The sequence below is a fragment of the Sus scrofa genome, chromosome 17, assembly GCF_000003025.6.
Source record: "Sus scrofa isolate TJ Tabasco breed Duroc chromosome 17, Sscrofa11.1, whole genome shotgun sequence".
In the NCBI taxonomy this organism is placed as follows: Eukaryota; Metazoa; Chordata; class Mammalia; order Artiodactyla; family Suidae; genus Sus; species Sus scrofa.
In genome coordinates, this window is record NC_010459.5 from 42,493,621 (window position 1) to 42,508,336 (window position 14,716).

The following is a 14,716-nucleotide window of genomic DNA, read 5'->3' on the forward strand; positions in this document are numbered from 1 at the left end:
GAGGTTAGCTGACAGTGGGGAGACCGACTATTTATTCAGCACCCAGTCCATTACTTGCATGTACTGTATACTTTCATATTCAGTATCTTATAACAGCCCTAAAGAGGAGGTGGTCTTATCTAAGTTGTGATAGTGTAGGGAAATCAGGTTCACTATGACTCTGTAAATGCCAGAGGTGACGAGATGTGTGCAGAGAAAATAAATCCTGAAAAAAGAAATGTCAGTAAATTTTGTGAGTCAGTCAAGATAAAAAAATATAGCGGATTACTATGAAGGGCGATCATGTCCATCCTGACCTAGCGGCGAGAAGACAGCAGCCTAAGGTTAGAAGAAAGCAGGGAAGGATGTTTTAGACACACTAGACATTTAAGTCAGGAGTTTCCAAACCTAGCATCTAAATCACCCGGGAGCTTTACAAACAAGTCTGATTCGGCGAGTTGATTTCATGCGGGGCCTCAGAATCTGTATTAATTTAAAAGCACCTGAGGTGAGTTTGAATTATCAGCCGGGTTTGGGAATAAGCCACTTGTTTCCAGAATGGATAGAAGCAGCAACGTGCTTTCAGGCGCTTATTCAACACACAGCTCAACTCTGAACAGAATCGAGTCATTTAGGAGTATCCGTTGCCATCATCCCCAATGGATTCATCACTAAGTCCACCCGTTCACACTAGATGCTCATCGTGATTCTGCTGTCCTTTCTTCAGCTCCATTGCTACTGTTTGGTCTTTACAATCTAGCTTTTGAATTAACTACCTGTAATCTTTGCTCCTCATATTCAGCCTCCACTCAGGGCGGCTTTAGCTCTCTTGCTAAGATTTAACTCATCATGGCGTACAATGGCCATGACCCAGGTAAAAATTGTGCACCCTCCCATTGCTGAATTCCTCAGAGTGGCCATGAAGATTCTCAGTCTGTTCTAGATTACCCTTTCATTCATTTGTTCATTATTCTACAAAATGTGCTTAGTATCTCTGATATGCAAACACTGTGCTGGACATTCAGAATGCAGGGATGAATGAGAAAATTCCTGCCCTTCTTAAACTCACACAGTGCAATTAACACTGTGGAGAGATGAACTTCTCGTGTTGAGGTTACAGAAGGCTTCCTGGAGGAGGTGATGCCTGAAGGACCAGTTAGAGAAATTCCTTATGTAGAAAGAATAGGGCAGTTGTGATAGGGCATGACGGGTACAAGGGCACAGCGGTAAGAGGGAATGAGCTTTCAACTATCAACAACTGTTGATAGTTCAGGATGAATAGTAGTTGTGGAAGTGGAAGTACTGAGAAATTATTATGCAGGAATATAAACACAATTCTAGGATTGATTTGGGTAGAGAAGGTGCAACACCTGAACCCAAATCTAACTGGATAAATTGAAATAAATGAAGACATTCTGCATTTTAAATGCAAAGGTCCATGCCTTGACCTGAAACTCAACTCTACTTGAACAGGCTGGGAGGGTGTGGCTTGACATCAGGAGCACACATGGAAAACGGTCAGAGTTGAGCTAATATCAGTGGTAGGATGTGGCCCCTGCACAGACTCAACCTTAGAACAGAAGGTCAGGAAGTCTTGGGATATCCTGGTCCTTGTGTTTAGGGTTAGGATCCATAGTACAGATGGCACAGAGGAAGAGCAGATGCCCAGAAGTGGGTGACGGTGGGAGGATGAAGTGCTAAGCTGTAACACACAAGATCTTGGAGGTGTTGGGATTGCTTCTCCCAGTGACCCTGACCAGTTAATTCTCTGGAGAGCTGTCTTATGGAAGAGGAACTGACCTCTGGGACTCTGGGGCTGAATAGTGGTCCAATGTATGTATAGGTCACATTTTTCTTTCTTTATCCATCAATGGATATTTAGGGTGTTTCCATATCTTAACTATTGTGAATATTGCTGCAATGAACATGAGAATGCAGATAGCCCTTTGAGACCCAGATTTCAATATTTTGGATGTAAACCCAGAAGTGGTATTGCTACAGCATTTTTTAAATCTGCTAGGTCTGATTTTCTGATCAAAGAAACCACATCCCCCCCCACCCCACCCCGCCCCTTTAGAAACCACTTTTTAGGGAAGGAAGGGTTATGCGATATTTAGAGAGGTCAAAAGAGTTAAAAGGATGTGTTAGCATGTGAGTTGGCAAACTTATTCTCTGTTTTGGGCTCTTCAGTCTCTGTGGCAACTACACAGCTCTGCTTCTGTAGCAGAAGAGCAGCCATAGACTATGGCAAATGGAAGTGGCCGTGTTTCCATACAGCTTTGCTTACATAAGAAGACAGCAGGCAGGGCTTGGCTCAGCTCTGCTAGGGCTGTGGAGAGAGTCCCACCTCTGAAGCTATTTGAGCAGTTTTGAGGATTTGCGCTAAAATGATCTTTGTGGGAGTTCCCATAGTGGCGCAGTGGTTAACGAATCCGACTAGGAACCATGAGGTTGCGGGTTCGGTCCCTGCCCTTGCTCAGTGGGTTAACGATCTGGCGTTGCCGTGAGCTGTGGTGTAGGTTGCAGACGTGGCTCGGATCCTGCATTGCTGTGGCTCTGGCGTAGGCTGGTGGCTACAGCTCCAATTAGACCCCTAGCCTGGGAACCTCCATATGCCACGGGAGCGGCCCAAGAAATAGCAAAAAAAAAATAAAAATAAATAAATAAATAAAATGATCTTTGTTAGAGAAGATAACTATACATGTAGGCATTCTCTGCAGAAAATTTAAGATTTATCATTGACAATAACTTAGTTCAATTCCCCTACAGACAAGAAAACTGAAGTCCCCCCAAAGAAAGGACATCATCCCCAATTGTAGAACGAGGTAGTGGCATCTGCTATGCAGAAAGAGATCTTTTCCTTATGTTTGCATATTCAAGAGATGGGGGAGAAAACACACTAGGTTTTATGGTTTGTAAAAGTCTTTAAACGTTCTTGCCTCTGTTGAAAGCCTTCTCTCGCTGGTTCTGGAGCCTTCCTCTGGGGTGTGCGAGCCTGCTCCTCCCGAGGAGATTAGCATGCGCATTATGAATTTGCTGTCAATGTCAGCAGGCTAGCTTTTCCAATTTTACAAAACGTCTTTTCGTTCAGGAGCTGGAAACGTTCTCAAAACTGTCCTGAAAGCAAGTAATGCTTTCGGTCGTTGTCACCTTCCCGAGGAACAAGCTGCAACTTCGCTTTCTGTCTTCATTCTCCTGGTGACATTTTTCACACAGGCTCTGACAGAGACAGCAATTATAAAGACATCCAGGTTGGCATTCAAGGATTCTTGAAGTTAACAAATTGTCCAGGGATAAATGACAATGAAGTTGGCAGACTACACATTCCTTCATGAAAATGCACGCATGAGGGGATCAGAAGGGAGCCTTGAGAAGAGGCTGCCCCTCACCCACGATCCTGGTGGGGCATGGTGGGGTTACCTTCCTCAAAAGGCAATCTGGCTTAGGCCAGCTGGGCTGTGGACTTCTCAGCAGGTCTGAAGGGTAGGAAGGTGTCAGAGAAAAACACTGAAAAAAATTACATTCTTAAACAAATCCAATATAGCTTCTTGATTTACGGATGGTACTCAAGGGCAGGGATGATATTAATTCCAAGGAAATTCCCTCCTGCACACACTGACCATTTATAGGCTCCACACCGCCCCACGTCTATCCTTTCTCTGCAGCCCGGCCAGCTCCACATTCCTGCATTCTGGTTTGTCGCATTATCCTGGCATTCAAATGTCCTCTTTTCTAGCTATTCAGAACATTTCAATGTGTTGGTGCCTTGCACTCTGTCTCTCTGCGTGGAATTACCTCCTCCTATTTTCCCAGGGAGCATCCCAGTTTGAAAGTCACCACTGCTGTGAAGCCTTGTCTTTTCATTCCTATGCAAATCATATTCATTCATGGATGGAGATGAAAACTTGGGGACCCAACGGTAATGCCTCCAGAGACCTGGGATGGTCTAAGCAAGCTTTACCTTAGAATATAGACATTGTAGAGGAGTCAAGCCCAGGCAAGTTTCTAGGAAGAATTCCTTGTGCGATAGCTGAGTCCATCATGAAGTAGGAAGCCCAAATGTGCCCTGCCAAGTCCTAATGGAGCAAACCCAGTAACTTAGTGCTACTAAGTGCTTACAGTGTAGAGGTATACTTTTAGCTTTGTGTACCTACAAAGAAGCAGAGGAAGGTGAAGGGGAGAGGGAGGAGGAAGTACGATAGGTGGGAGGGCTTTACACAGAGTGTAGACAGCTATAACTCATTATGGATTTGATGATCTTTTCCTTCTTAAGGACAATAGCGATAGCATTTATGAAGTCCTTACTGGGTTCTGTGCTCTGTACATTACTCGGGTTAGCAGGTTTAACCTTCATCAAACCCCCCATTTTGCTGATGAGGAGGGTAAGGCTGAGAGCCAAGGAGCTCAAGTTCACATGGCTAAGAAGTAGGCCAGGATTCAAACCCAGAACTGATTCATCATCGCTCTGCTCCACTACCCAGAGAATGTGCAGCTCAGCCACCCAGGGCAGGCGAGGGGTATTTCTCCTTCTCGGCATCTTTCCTGAATACTAAGGGTGTCAGAAGGCGTAGCGAAGTTCCACATGAGAAGAAGAGGTAGTTTACTCCAAGTTAGCTCTGTCTTTTGGGAAGCGAAGGAGCAGTGTCTGTGTCTGTCACATATCCAGGACCAGACACCAGACCTGTCACCAGGGAGACCCACGGTAAATGGTAACCCTAAATGGAACGTGCATGGAAGGATGTCTTGGAGAATGCACTCGGTGTGCCTGGCTCCGACCTCTGCCCTCTCTGCCACCTCTTCCCCTGTCTCAGATAACGCACACTCCACATATGGGGGAACCCCAATACTGGCATCTTCTCCAGTGTCGCAGGACATCCAGCTCCTCACCTGGTTTAAATGCCTCTCAGCCTAGGCCTGTAGCCAGTCATTACAACCCATCACCTGCATCCTTCCCTTGGCCTCTTACTGTATCCACTGCACCCACAAACCCAGGTCATTTCCAGCTCAGAACCACACCTGCCATCTTCTCTGTCTCCACCTATTCCTGGATCTCTACATTGTTTTGAAGGAAAAAAAAATACATCTATGTGCAAATGGCTGTCTTTATGAACGTGTAATTCCAACCTCACTGAATTCCTGGACTTTGAAATTATTTCAGTTCTTTCCCATGAACCACGATAGGCTTTTGAGACTTTATTTGGAGGAGGTTGTGTGATGTAAGGGGTAGGAAAGGGGGCTCTTTTTACTCTGGGATTGTAGGTGATATGGTTTAATGCTTTGTACTGATGGGTAAAAATATATTCTACCATCCCCCCCACCAAACTGACCCATAACTCCTGAATTACAGCATATTTTATGTACCTTTGGCAGAGTCATCATGTTTATGACACTTAATAGTTGTTTTGCTCTGGCTGCCAGGTAGGATGTGACATTCCCATATTTTGCTCAAAGCTACTTTTATGTCTCTGGCTTGAGTGTTCTAAAACTTCATTTGTCTCATAGCACATTTTGCAACCTCTTGTCTCAAAATGACTGGAATATATTTAAGAGCTGCCTACCTCACCCCAAGTATATGACTTGCATCCTTGTATATACTTTTATCTCACCATAGTTCTCAACCTTAAGTGTGAGTCAGAATTACTAACAAAGTTGCCTTCTTTCTTTCTTTTTCTTTTTACAGCCGTACCCACGGCATATGGAAGTTCCCAGGCTAACGGTCGAATCGGAGCTGTAGCTGCTGGCCTACGGCACAGCCACAGCAACACTAGATCTGAGCCCTGTCTGCAACTTGCAGCAGCAGATTGTGGCAACACCGTATCCTAACCCACTGAGTGAGGCCAGGGATCTAACCTGCATCCTCATGGATACTAGTCAGCTTCTTAACCTGATGAGCCACAATGGGAACTCCACTTCCAGGGGTTCTTAAGACTCAGATCCCTGGGCTTCATCCTCAGGGTTTCTGATCCATTAGGTTAGGGATGGACCAAGAATTTGTATTTCTACTGAATTCTCAGGTGATACCACATTGCTGGTCTAGAGACCCCACTGGGAGAATGACTACTCTGCACTCATCCTTGCTTTCTAAACTTGTGTCAGATGAACAGGTGTCCCTTCTCCTTTCTGTGGCTAACCTCTCCAGCCGGGGACCCTAATAATTTCTCCTGAAATTCTCTGGAATTCACTATGAACCAGATCTAGCAGCGCCATCTCATCAATTCATCAGTAAAGAAAGCCAAGTGGGACCCTCGCCTCATGGAACCTCCACTCCACCTGGGAAGAGAGGCATGCTTGGGGTGAGAATAAATGTGACTGGGAGTCCCCGTCGTGGCGCAGAGGTTGATGAATCGGATAGGAACCATGGGGTTGCGGGTTTGATCCCTGGCCTTGCTCAGTGGGTTGGGGATCCAGCGTTGCTGTGAGCTGTGGTGTAGGTTGCAGATGCGGCTCAGATCTGGCATTGCTATGGCTCTGGTATAGACCGGCAGCTACAGCTCTGATTAGACCCCTAGCCTGGGAACCTCCACATGCTGCAGGTGCAGCCCTAGAAAAGGCAAAAAGACAAAGACCAAAAAAAAAAAAAAAAAAAAAAGAATAAATGTGACTAACTCTGAAAAGGGTAGAAGTGTAGTTTTGACCAAACAGGTGCTGGGAAGAACACAACAGAGTTTGCCTATATGAAGGCAGAACAGTAGATAGATGTGAAAGCTGTCAGATAAACCATCAAGCAATTCCCCAAGTGGCAGGACAATTGAAGAGAATGTGCCTTCTTCATAGCCTGTTTCTTTCCCTTTGCAAACTGACCTGCCATGCTCTGAAGATATCAGCTTGTTGTTTGCCTAATGGGGTTGCCTACTTTGTGATTTCACATTAAAAAAAAAAAAAAAAACTTTATGGTTGCACTCATGGCATATGGAAATTCCTGGGTGGGGTTGAATCTGAGCTGGAGCTGCGACTTACATGGCAGCTGCGGCAACACTGGATCCTTTCACCCACTGAGTAGGGCAGGGGATTGAACCCTCACCTCTGCAGTACCCAAGCTGCTGTAGTTGTATTCTTAACCTACTGCACTAAGGCAGGAACTCCCAGATTTCACATCTTTTGCAGAGTATTTACAGTGAGACTCGAGCAAAAAAAAAAAAAAGGATTATCACACACACACACAGGAAGGCTGGCTGGGAGATACAGCAATCACCTTTGGCAACTCTTAAATCATTTGATCTTTTTGAGGTTTTTTGCTCAGCTAGGAAACTCAGAGGTCTGCAATCTTGTCCCAAGTGGAGCTGGATGGAGGTGGGAGCTGCACAAAATCAACATGAGGGCTCTCCCTGCAGCGGCCCAGAAAGCACTTGTGAATGTGGCAGGAAATGAGATCTTAAGTCAGTGCATAAAACAATCAAATCCATCAGAGCCTTGGAATGGCCCCTCATAACTCAGGGACGTCGTAGCACTTTGTGTGCAGAGGCAGTGGTGGAAGGAGTGACGGACTGAGCGCCGGGTCTGCTAAATCCATTCTGGCAGCCGGAGGAATATATTTCCAAAGCCAAGTCACATCGTTTTCCCTGAGCTCATCTGACTGCAGGCTAAGAAGCTATTGCAGAAAACAAAGGGACAGGGATGGGGGTGCTGGGATAATGAATATTAATGAACTTAATCCTCTGGTTTGTGGTTGGTCTAGTGCTGGTAGGACAGAAAGGCGAATAAAGAAGAATAAATTCAAACTCATGTTTCAAAATGGGTGGGCCACCCATCTATCGGCTCAATATGAGTTTACCATGTACTGACTGTGTGCCTGTTACCAGGTTCTAGCAAAATGAAGGACACTACCCCCATCACCCCGCCCCCCCAACCCCCACCCCCATCCTTAGGGACCTCACAGCCTCTTGCAGACATATATGTACATGGAATCGTGATAGTTCAGGGTTAAGCTTCCCATTATAGGAAACACACACGAAGCAGAGAGGAAGATTGGAAAAGCAGCCCAGAAGGTGTCAGGGCTTCACCTCCGCCCCCAGATATATTGACCAACTTTCCTTGAGGGATGAGCTTAGTATTTGATGAAGGCTGGCGCTGTAAAGGACAATAACCAGAACTCCACCGATTGCCCAAGAAAGCCGTGACTAAACCCCTTTTTCTTGTTGCCTCTGCTGTGCTGCTGCCTCCAAAAGGTATGTCCCAATCCTAACCTCTGGTTCCTGAAAATGGGATCTTTGAAAATAGGAGTCTCTGTGGATGTAATCAAGTTAAGACAGGGTCATACTGGATTAGGGTAAGCCCTAAATCCAATAACTGGGATCCTTCTAAGAAGCTCTTACGAAAACACGAAGATGTAGGGATGCAGGCATTTGTGAAGATGGAGGCAGACTTTGGAAAGAGGAAGCCACAAGCCAAGGAACGCCAGCCAAGGATTGCCCACCAGCCCCGGAAGCTAGGGGCGGTTAAGGAAAGATTTTTCTCTAGAAACTTCATATTCTCCCCTGCTGACACCTTGTCTTCAGGCTTCTTGCCTCCCGAAGTGTGAGAGAATAAATTCCTGTTATTTTAAGCCACCCCTTTTGTGGCGCTTTGCTACAGCAGCTTGACCTAATGGTGACAGCCCCCAGGCTGGAATTTTGATTCAGAACAAGTGATGTATGTATTTTAGTGTACACTCTAGGATCCAGAATGAGGTCGGGAGGGTAACTCTCAGGGGTCTTTCTTGCTTTTCTCCCTGCTACACCCCTTTCTGGATTCAGTTTTGATTGAGGAAGGTCCCTTCTACGTCAACCTGAGGAGGTGATCACACATCTTCAGTTTCTCTCTGAGCCCACGGAGAGGCATTGCAGGGGCAGATACTCAGCAGAAATCTGCTGGCTGGGTTTGCTTTGCCATGGGTCCTAAGTAAGGGCCGAGCCTGCTGTGGCTACCGGAACAGCTTCCTGACTTCATTGATTTAGATGAGGCCAGATCCTCCTAGTAGATATATTCAAAACTACTAAGGAGCTTGATTTTCATAACTAAAGGCATGCAATTTGGGGTAGCCCTCTGGACCATTGCTTGCCAATTGTATTAGCATATATTTTGGAGGAAAAGTTTGCATTTTAGTTTGTATCTATAAAAACATGTGGCTCCTGGGACTCAACAATTCCACTTCAGGGACTCTGTCCTGAAAACAACCCCCAAAGGCAGACAAAGCTGTTACCACAGTGATGTCGTAATGGTACAAGAACAGAAATCAATCAAAAATGTCCAAGAGGCAGATGATTTAGTAAACCATTATAGCATATACATAACAAGGAATATTATACAGATATTTAAAGAATAACCTTGAACATTATATAGCAATATTGAAACACTTGTAATGTGAGGTTAAGTAGAAGGAACAGGTTTAAAAAAATTGTATACCATGATGACAATTACGTTAAGTGTCCACTGAAACATTGGGCAGGAACGAAATATGCCCAAAAGATAATTTGTTATTTGCATTTGCTTTTATGAAAGCTCTTTTTTTCATCTCTGCTTTGGAATTATTTCTGTAATGTGTTTTTATTTTTGTAATTTAAAATACAAAAGAATAGACCTATAGAATAATTTATTTGTGTGTTTAAAATTGATGAAACATTGCCAATCATTTTTAACTATAGTTTTACACTGGTTGCCATTCTGTGTGTATATGTAAAATAATCTTAAAAATAAAATAAAATAAAATAATCTTGCCTATTTCTACTACAAGTACGATAATGAAATTACGTCCCTTTAAACCATGACCTCTGGTTACCGAATCCAGCCAACTGCCTGTTTTTGTTAATAAAGGTTTATAGGAACACAGCCACATCCATCTATTTAAGGCTGCATTGTAATAGCAGAGTTGATTAGGTCATATGGCCCACAAAGCCTAAAATATTTAATCTCTGGCTCATTACAGAACATTTGTTGACCCCTGCCTTAAAACATTCTTCCACTCTGACTCCAGATAACTCCAATTGGTCTTTTCCTTTGTCATTCCTGGTAGAAAAATCTGCTTGAGATTTTGGAATGGGCAACTGACATTAATGAATCCATTCGTTCATTAATCCAGGAATCCAGGCTTTGACAGGTTTTATATCAGCATTTATGATATGGCTGAGTTTGGATTTGGTTGGAGAGCTACAGTAGATTGCTGGAAAATCCAGAATTGGGGGTTTCTAAAATCCTGACATCCAGGCCTCTGGATAACCCCTACCTCCTAACCCCCCTCTCAAGTAAATAGGTTCTGTGTATCCAACTCCCACCCTCATGCTAAATCCACTCTACTTCATTAAAACAAAGGTTCAGGGTATCAGTGGTATGGTCACCCACTCCAACAGATACAACTGAATTCGATTAGCAATGTAGCAGGGAGGTTGCCCCTCCAATAACTGCATGGTCTTACCCAAAAGCAATTCAAGTTCATTACAATTGCTGTTATCTGACTCTCAATTAAGTGTGGTGACAATTTAATTAACAATGCCCACTTAATTGTCGATGGCAGAAAACTGAGACAGGCAGACTCCATGGTGGCTTAGGCGACTTACCCTGAAATATAGTAAAAGGTTTTCTCAACCAGCCAGCTCAATGACCTCAGTGCACTTCTATGGCAAATGAAAGCCCTGAAAAAACTATGCTTGGCTCTGCTTGGACACCCTAATTCTGATCTGGAAGGATGATGCTAAAGGATGTATACCAGGTGCCTCAAATGAAGATCCTTCATCAGCTTCCTCAATGCTTGTCATTCATTCATTCTTTCTTTCCCTTTCTCTCTTATTCTTGCCCTCCCTCCCTTCTGACGTCTGTCAAATCCTTAATCCAATTCTTTTAAGTATTAGGTGCTTTGCAGGATACCAAGCTGAGGAAGGAGTTATCTTTTCATTAGAAGAGGCTAGAACAGCCTGGATTTCAAGAAAAGGAATGACAATGTTGATAATATACTTTCCTGAATCTTTATAATGCACCAGGCGCTATAAATGTGTCAACTGGAAAAAAAAATACACAACCTAACAGTTGAGAATTCTGTTTTCTACAGTGGCCATACTGAGGACTGGGAGACCACCTCTTGGATCATTTTGAAGGGCTCTTCCAAAGAGGGAAAGGAGGAGCCAGGATATGCAGGAGTTTTTGCAACAGAAGTAGGTAGTTGGAACATCAAAAAATTATTGTTAGTTAATGACACACCAGACATCTCAAGTTCATGAATTTAGCCCTTTTCTATATATGGGAAGAGGCAAGAGTCTGGGCTCATTGAAATCATTCCTTAGACTTAAGTCCTCTGTATGTCCTCCGAATAAGACATAATTCTCAGCTTTTAGGTTGTGCATTTGTTTTTCTGTTGACAAGTGCTTTGGTCTCATTAGTTTATTTGATGCTCACCAAACCCTGTGAGTTAGTTATTGTTATTTGCATTTGACTAGGTAGGGGGAGCTGAGGCTTAGGGAGAATCAAGCAACATCTCTAGGGATACACAGCTCATAATGGGCAGGAGCCAGATGCTGTGATGAGAGGTCTGATGCCCTTGGCTCTTAAAACTGGTGAATGCTCCCTCTTTCCCGCCCTTGAACCCAAGGCATGGTGCAGGTACCTAATATCCCCATCCTCTCATCCTTAGTAGATGCACATCTAAGAGCACCCCTTGAACAAAATAACCCTTAGCTCAGTGGACCCAGGTCCCTGCTTTGTATTAAATATCCTTTCTTGCAGCTTCCAGGCTGCAGGAAGTCAAGTACCCAGAGTGACAGGGTCTTGGAGGGCAGGGCTTAAAGCCGTGGGGTTTCTGTTCTTCTGGGACATCTCCCAGTGACTTTGGCATCAGGACCTCTCTCCCCATTCCTTTTCCCTTCCACCTCCATCACTCAGTTTTTTCATAGGAACACCAGGACCGGGCTTGAGCATGGCCTTTCAACCTCTGAAATTGTCAAAAATCTGGTAAAAAATCCACACGTGTATTTCACCAGATGGCTTCCATAACTTTCAGCAGATTTTCAAAAAAGTCTGTATGAGGTTGTAACAAAACAAAACAAGACAAAACAAAACAAAACAAAAAAAAGCAATGTTTCCAGATTCTTCAAAAGTATTTCTCAGAGCAATAGCCTACAGATCACAAACGATGTCCTGTTAAAAATATAAATTCTGGAGTTCCCATTGTGGCTCAGTGGGTTTAGAATCTGACTAGCATCCATGAGGATGCGGCCTTGCTCAGTGCATTGATCCTCAGTGGGTTTGATCCTTGGCTATGCTCAGTGAGCTAAAGATTCAGCATTGCCATGAGTTGTGGTGTAGGTCACAGACTCAGCTCAGATCTGACATTGCTGTGGCTGTGGTGTAGGCCAGCAGCTGCAGCTCCATTTCAGCCCCTAGCCTGGGAACTTCCATATGCTATGGGTATGTCCCTAAAAAGCAAAAAAAAAAAAAGCAAATTTGGGGCTTAGGATTGGCTCTCTGGCAGGTTCCCTCCTTCCAGGAAGCTGCTTTTTTTTTTTTTTTTAAACACACTCCCTTATCAAGAAACCCCTGAGAGTCATTGGAAGTCCTGGATGGAAGGCTTCCTGGGATCTTGCTGGGCTTGGGTTGGGAGTGGAGACTGGAGGAGCTGAAGGGGAGGGGTGGGGTGGGGGGACACTTCTGCAGGTGCCAACAGGAGAGGAGGGATTTCTTACGTAGCTTTTTCCCTGGGCTTTATTCTGTCCTGTGAGCCAGCCCAGGTTCTGGGATGGCTGCTGGGTGTGGGGAAACGTGAATACTGAAGCTTCTGAAGCTCCTTGAAACACTGGGATTTCTTTCATTCTGAGCAGCCCCTGGGGCTCTGTTTGCAAGGCAGACCCGAGGCCTTTGAGGTCAGGGTTGCAGTTTCTTCTACTGGGGGCAGCGGGAGCACAAGCTGCCCTTTTCCCAGCTCTCTGCAACCTTGTTAATGCTGGAGTTTGTGCATTTGCTTATCCTTTACAAGCCCCCAGAGCCCCTGGGGTCGGCTTTGGGGCAGGGACCTTGTGGCTGTAAAGTGGCACTGAGGACCTTGGGGAGGCAACCCTGTTCAGGGGCCCTCCTGCTTCAGTGCTGGGTTCAAAGCCAGTTGGAAAGCTTACCACGGTACCGACCACCATCCTGCTGCTTCATGTGGTGACTTCCGTGTCTCAGGTCATGGATGAGGTAAGGACACAACTAGACCCATCTCCAACATCCTGTCCCATGTAGCTCTTAACTCCATCCACTTCTCTCTATTCCCAGTAGGATTCACTTCTGGGGCATCCTCATTCCCAAGAGAGAACAGGGCAGACCCCTGGCCAGTTTGGGTTCTGTGTTCTTGCAGGATATGGGAAATTTCTTTTCCTCCTGAACCAGCAACCTCTTCCCTCTCTCAATACCGCTGGACCAGAAAATAGTTTGAAGCTATTTATTAGCCCCTATTATGATCAAAAACACTGACGCAGAAGCCAAGCGTTAATACCTAGGGTGTCCTTATTCTGATGGGGCTCCACGAAGGTCAGTTGTAATCCCTGGAGATGGCATGCTTCCCTCTTCTTCCCTGATGCCTGACCACGTCCACTCACCTCTTACTTACCTGCTTCTCTCTGTATCCACAATAGGATCCAGCCTCCTATTTCTGTCCCCTTTCATTCTTGGCCCCACCCCGAGATCCATTCCCCAAAAAGCAGCCAGAGCCATCTTTTCCAAAATGCAATTTGATTACATCATCCCCAGCTTAAGCCCCAGGAAGAGATTTAGATTCTTGGCAACATTACAAGGCCCCCTTGTGCTAGGGTCCCATCAACTCCCCAACCCAGCTTTCCTCATCAGCTAGGTCCTTTCTGTAGTCCAGCCGGATACCTTCACATTTCTAGAAGACACTGGCCTCTTCCATCCCTTCTTCTGGTCAATGTCTTGGTCATCCTTCCGATCTCATTGGGTAACCCATCCTCCCAATTGTCCAGGAAACTCTGTTAAATGTTCATAGCGGAGTTCCTGTCATGGCTCAGCAGAAACGAGTCTGACTAGGATCCATGAGGACGCAGGTTCTATCCCTGGCCTCGCTCAGTGGATTAAGGATCCGGCATTGCTGTGAGCTGTGGTGTAGGTCGAAGACATGGCTTGGATCTGACGTGGCTGTGGCTCTGGCGTAGGTCAGTGGCTACAGCTCTGATTTGACCCCCTAGCCTGGAAACCTCCATATGCCACAGGTGGGGCCCTAAAAAGACACACACAAAAAATGTTCATAGCATTGTATAGCACTTATCTGTCTATAATTGTACATTCCTCACACATCTTTTTTTTTTTTTTCTTCTTTTTAGGGCAGCACCTGCAACATATGGAAGTTCCTGGGCTAGGGATTGAACTGGAGCTGCAGTTGCAGGAACTTGCACAGCAGTGCAGGATCTGAGCCACATCTGCAACCTACACCAGAGCTTGAAGTCACGCCTGACCCTTAACCCACTGATCGAGGCCAGGGATGGAACCCACATCCTCATGGCTATTATGTCAAGTTCTTAACCTGCTGAGACACAACAGGAACTCCCACACATGGATTTTAAATTAATACCTGTCTCATCCAACCTACTGTGAGCCCCAGGATGGTAGGGACTCAATCTAGTGTTGTCCTTCTTTTTGCCCTGATGCCCATCTCTGTGCCAGGCCCAGAGAGGGCAATCATAGTACTTCTATTGGATGAACCTAATGAATGAACGACAGTCACTCCTTATGTGAAAGAAATTTGGGACCTGGATTGGAAACATTGAAATCCTCTCTCGTGCTCTTG